This window comes from Muscardinus avellanarius (genome assembly GCF_963383645.1).
Source record: "Muscardinus avellanarius genome assembly, chromosome: 9".
Lineage (NCBI taxonomy): Eukaryota > Metazoa > Chordata > Mammalia > Rodentia > Gliridae > Muscardinus > Muscardinus avellanarius.
Genome location: NC_137795.1, coordinates 101,751,680 through 101,757,943, shown reverse-complemented (window position 1 = coordinate 101,757,943; position 6,264 = coordinate 101,751,680). Strand labels below are relative to the sequence as shown.

Sequence of the window (6,264 nt, the reverse complement as noted above, 5' to 3'; positions counted from 1 at the left end):
GGAGATTTTTTCCTGTGACCTTAAGCCAGCCTCTTTTTCTATCAACCTACTTTCACCCAGGTGGGATTGTAACTTCCATTCCCATAACATTCTGAAAAAAAAGAAAAGTATCAATGTTTAAATGTAGTGGTGAATCATCTTCCATGAGTCAGAGAATCAAATTCTAAATTTAGATTTGTGTGTTTCCAATGAAATCATTTTTCTGACACCTGTGGATATTAGTGTCAATGACAAATCTGAAGGTATAAATACCAATGGATAAAAAGCCTTCCTACAATTCCCACTCCAGATCCAGTGAGAAATCATGAAGACCTTCATCTTTCTTGCTTTCCTGGGAGCTGCTGATCAGAAAGAGTCTATCCTTTCTCTACTTTTATGGAAAAAAAAATTATTGTAGGCTCTGTAATCAGGTAGCTGAAAAAGATAAGACAACAGGGTCTTAGATATTGGTTTAGCTCTAATTAAATCTCACTTGTTCAAGAAAAGTCATAATCAAAAGGAATGGGTCACAATAGAGGCCACAGGGAAACAGAGTTGTGTTGAATATCATGTAAATACACTAAAAACAGGGAAATGAAAGTAGAGTATACTTTAATGTATGAAACACTAAAATGTAAATGAAAAGTAACATTAAACATTCCATTCCTGATTATGTGAGGCAAGAGAATATTCTCATTTTTCTGCTGGGTCTGCTGATCCTCAGGATTGAGAAAACATTGCAAGCTGGATGTTTGACACTGAGTTTCCATCTTTCCTGTCAGTTGCTCTCCCCACTGTTGATGATGATGATAAGATCGTCGGGGGCTACACCTGTTCAGAGAATGCCCTTCCCTACCAGGTGTCCCTGGATGTTGATGGACATTTTTGCGGAGGCTCCCTCATCAGTGATCAGTGGGTCCTGTCTGCGGCTCACTGCTAAAAATCCTACCTATTGTAAGTGACTATAACTCACATTCCTATGTCTGGTTCAATTTCTTCTCTAGCCACAAAAAACAAAAATAAAGTAAATTAAAATTATGCTGAAAAACTTTTCTGTTTGTTCCTTAAAAATGTAGGTTATTTTGTAGGATTGCTGCCTTCTTAAATTTTGGCATCCTAGGTATGAAAATGAAAGAGTATTTGAGGAAAGATTCTTAGAAATAGCTCAGAACAGAAATCAAGATATAGTCCTAATGATTATTACTTAAGGAGTAAAAATCATACAGTATTTCACTTTTCTGGGAGGATAATAAAATTAAACCCTCCATTCTGTAACTTGATATTTTCTAATGTCTATGACAAATGCCTCACCACCCAATGATACTTGGTCATCTCAGAGGGAAAAATAAGGCAGGAAGAATCAATCTTCTTTTCATCTCTCCAATAGTTTCTTAAAACTTATGGTTCCTATTCCTATACCTCATTCTTCTAACAAGAAGGCATGATTTAGGATTCCTAGAGTAGAGACAGTTGGGGCAGAAGTTTTCTAATCTGTACCTCATGTGATATTGCACAAGAAGACATTTGAAGAGGACAGAAGGGAACCTGTGCTTTTGCTATTCGAGGAGGTAATGGGAGAAAATAAGGAATCTCATGTTGGATATTTAGGAAAATTTAATCTTTTCTTCTGACAGAGGTAGATACTCCGTGCATCTGGGAGAACACAACCTTGATGTCATTGAGGGAAATGAGCAATTTATTGATGTAGCAAAGATGATCATCCACCCCAAATATAATAAGACTAATATTGATAATGACATCATGCTGGTTAAACTGAATGCACCTGCCACCATCAGGACTCGAGTGTCCGCAATCTCTCTGCCAAGATCATGTCCATCTGTTGGGACCCAGTGCCTTGTGTCTGGCTGGGGAAACACCTTGAGCTTTGGATGTAAGTGTCACCTGGGACACCAGAATAAAGTCTCAAAATATGAGAAGTAAAAGGCATGTTGAGGGACAATTAGCTAAATTTTTCCTATTAAGCAAGGTTGCTAGAGTCTAGTTTTGGATATCTGCACCCTTGAAAGTGGTTAGTTTACATGGAAACTCTCCTTTTTTAAGAATATAGAGAACACAGAAAAGTTACTTATTATAAAATGTTGAGGTATTTATTTCAAGCCACAAAATAATGTACAGAGAATTAGAAACAGAGAGGTAAATAGAAATGCGGCTAAAGAAATTGAATTTACCTGAAAAATATACTTGCTTCACAGACATATCTCTGCATCTGAGATCCATAGTGACTCCTATAGTCTCAAATAATTAATACTTATTAGCTAAAACTACCTTGAAATCTATCTAGACAAAAAAAAGTTCAGTTAAATTTCAAGTTATTTAAAAATTGAAAGGAAAACGGGGTAGTGAGAAACAGAGCACATAGAGTAGGAAGGAAATTTCCAGGATATCTGTGGGTAATCTTCCATTTTGCTTGTATCCAACAGAGAAATTCCCTTCCCTCCTCCAGTGTCTGGATGCACCTGTCCTCTCTGACTCCTCTTGTCACAACTCCTACCCAGGCAATATTACTGCCAACATGTTTTGCCTGGGCTTCCTGGAGGGTGGGAAGGACTCATGCCAGGTGAGTTTTCTTTTAATTTTCCAACCATCAGTTCATTCTTCCTCATCTGCCCCCTGATTTTTTTTTCTTTTTCAACATGCAAACCTTTAGGACTCTTTATGACATAAATACTGAGAGGTAAGAAATAGCTTTGTGATGAATTAATTATTTTATGTGTTGTTATATATTGTATAGTATTAAGGGTAAAGATTTACACAGAAGTTTCTGTGCTGTTAGTATACTGAAGCATACTTCTTAGGAGGTATGCATAGAATAAACCCCATTTGAAAGGAGCATATATACTGAAACAGACTCACATCTCTCCAGTCCTCACTTTCCTTGGTCCTATGGACCAACTATAGAGAGGAGCAACTGGGAAGAAACAAATTGTAGAAGGGAGATTGATATTTAGCTCTTCAGTGTAAAGGAATGTGTTTTGTGGACCATCAGCAACTTGCAATGGTTCCCAGAACACAGAAGAATAACATGGATTCCATCTTCTGTGCTAGAGAAAAACAGGAGTCTGATTGTCCTTTTCTTTTTTCTCAGGGTGACTCTGGTGGCCCTGTGGTCTGCAATGGAGAGCTTCAGGGCATAGTTTCCTGGGGCTTTGGCTGTGCTCTGAAAGGCAAACATGGTGTCTACACCAAGGTCTGCAACTACCTGGACTGGATTCAAGAGACCATTGCTGCCAACTAATGACCTTTACCTTATCATGATCTATCCGGAATAGTGAGCCTAATGTTCTTTTCAAGCCTGAACTCAGTACAAAAATTAAATGATTGACTTTTGCACCACATCTGTCTACAAATATTCCTTGATATGTATTACTTTCTCTTGAAATTTTCTGCTAAGTAGGACTAAGTTGAAATATGCATTTAAAAGATTTTAGAAAGTTATTGAAGAATTCATCCATACTAATCAATATAAATTATTGATCCATGGAGGACCTTATGCCCTATATTGACAATATATTTTGGAGAACAGAGTTCTCATGACATGTGTGTATGTGTGTGTGTGTGTGTGTGTGTGTGTGTGTGTGTGTCTTGTCCTGGGGATTGTAAATAAAGGCTTTCTACCTCTGAGCAACACTTATAGCCCTATTTTATTTTATTTTTCTCTCCTGGGGATGGAACCCAGGGCCATTCTACCTCCAAGGACACTCCCAGCCCTATTTTTTATTTTTTTTTAAACAGGGTTTCAATAAGCTGCAAAGGGTTTCATGTAGTAGCTGAGGCAGTTCGTGAACTATGATCCTCCTGTCCAAGCTTCCAAAATGCTGGGATTACAAGTGTGTGCCACCACACCCAGCAGCTATTTTTTTTCTGAAAGAGGGTCTAACTCTGTTCTGAGGGTCTCAATAAGTTTCTGAATCTGGCTTGGAAACTGTTATACTCATGTCTCAGCCTCCAAGTACTGGAATTATAGGCATGTGCACTTCCTGTGGCTTACAACACCATCCTATTTTAATAAATTTATTAGGTGCTTTTCTAATATATCAGACACAATTCTATAACACTTGGTTACAGTTCGCATTTGATCTCTGATCTTGCATTGTTTATGATAAATCATGTGTTATTAATTTAAAATAGAGAAACCATTAAACCTCAGGTTTCTTGTATCTCACACACCTCCCCCAACACTTAGCTTCCTAATTAGGGGTGCTACACAAACTGGATTGGTCCACAGGTGTCACACCTAATGCAACTGATCACCAGCCCTAGAAAACTTACACTTCCATACCTAGTTATCATACAAAAGTTATTTTCAGGGTGAAGTCTTTTGTAAAATGGACCATGCTCCTTTTAAATTTTCTGTCAGGCAAACAGGGTTGCAATAAGCAGACTCTCCAGTCAACTGTGCTGATTCAGATAGATCCGAGGATAAAGAAAATGTCTCACTTTCTCATAGCTGTCAGAATCTACAAGCAAAACTCTGGAAAAAATGTTTCCATTTACAAATCCTGAAACACAAGAAAAGTGAATCCTTTCATGACTTCTGCATCAATAGCTGCTCAGCATGACCGGAATTTCTTGTGTCTTCCCATGTTTGTGCTTTCTTTTTATTGGAGTGATACCATGCCACTGGGTTCAATCCTCACTAATACAAAAATAAAACCAGTACTTGGAGAAAGGTTCACTAAACTTGAATATCTGAGAGCACTAAAAAGATAATAAGAAGTATGATGAGAATACATAAAAACTCTGGCACAATGTTTGGAGATCACCCAAAGAATCAAGGGCCTTAAGGAAGGTGCATAAATGCATTTTAATGATATTCAAAATGTTCAATGAATTAATATGAGAAGAATGCCAATCCTTGGGAATGAGACAAACATGAGATATAAAAGTAATTCAGAACCCTAAATATACAGTATCAGTGAAATATTCTTCATAAGACATTAAAATGAAAGTGAAAAGTATGGAAAATAAAGACAGAATTTTGAAAAAATTAGTGTTAACAGTTGTTATGCTCAAAATTCAGTTGTACCAGGGCAGTGGGATGGATTGCTGAAAGGGAAAAGAAATTGCCCGCAGAACATGGCATATAGAGAACAATTCCAAGAACAATTCCAAGAACATGGCACACATATGATATATTAGAGAAAAATTTCAAGAAATCAGTGACTCTCCAAGAAGAGCTCTATCCCTCCTGATGTCTGAAAAACAGTACCTCCTTCCTTCACAGGACTTCTTCAGAATGTAGGACATTCATCCCACTCAGTGCTTGTCTACGGTGGCTTGTCGGATATTGACACATATTTTCTCTATAGTGAGCTTGGTTCCATAAATGCTTGCCACTGAGAAGCAGTATTTTATGTTAGGCTGCAGAAGCTGTGCCACTGTCACCATTAGCTTGGTTAATCTGCATACATGGCTAGCATCCCAAGGATCAACTGTTCTGGTGTAAGTGCAAGAAAACAGCTTTCTACACACAACAGTAACTTGCTCTGGTTTTCAGTGTGCATAATGGAAAGCCAATTTCCTTCAAGATCATGTTTCTAAACATTCTAATATAGCCTTACAATCAAGATTCTCTTAACTTTGCTAGATTTTGAAGAAAAAGGAGGTTACGTTCTGGGACTTAGTGCTTTTAATGTGGCTTTTTTTTAAGAATACTACATTGGCAAATGGATACACAGAAGTTAGTTATATTAACAGTGCACTCAGACTCCCTTCCGTGTTGATTTTGAAATGGCACCCTTGTTAAAGGAGCAAAGGTAATGGGACAGTATTAATGTCCGCTAGTCCTCACCTTTTTTTGTCAGATGGATATATTAAGATAAGAAGAGTGGCTAAAAAGAAAGAAGATGAAAAATAGTGATAATGATAAAAGCCAGGCATTGTGGTGCTTGGCGTGGTGGCACATGCTTGCAATCCCCGCACTTGGGAGGCTGAGACAGTTGGATCATGCAGGTTCAGAGCCAGCCTCATCTACTTAGTGAGGCTTTCAGCTACTTAATGAGACCCTGTTTAAAAAATACATATAAATAAATAAACAAAAAGAATTTGACAGCTGAATCTCAAGAGGTAGAGAAGTTGCTCACGGAGGATCAGCACCATAAAATAATATTTCTTGAAGTATAAAGGTGTATCTTGGACTCCAATCTAACATTGGGAATGAACAAGAATCTGATTGCATTTTCCTTTGTCCTCAGTGTGAATCCGGTGGCCTTGTGGCCTGCAATGGAGAGCTCCAGGGCATTGTCTCCTGGGGCTCTGGCTGTG

The 6,264-nt window shown here is 37.9% G+C and overlaps 1 pseudogene across 1 annotated transcript; it reads left to right on the top strand.

The window, feature by feature from the left end:
- Positions 1-304: 304 nt before the first annotated feature.
- Positions 305-3,235, top strand: LOC308267220 (cationic trypsin-3-like; annotated as a pseudogene). Its single transcript has 5 exons — positions 305-344; positions 762-933; positions 1,620-1,870; positions 2,421-2,557; positions 3,086-3,235. The product of its transcript is annotated as a cationic trypsin-3-like (transcript).
- Positions 3,236-6,264: the final 3,029 nt, after the last annotated feature.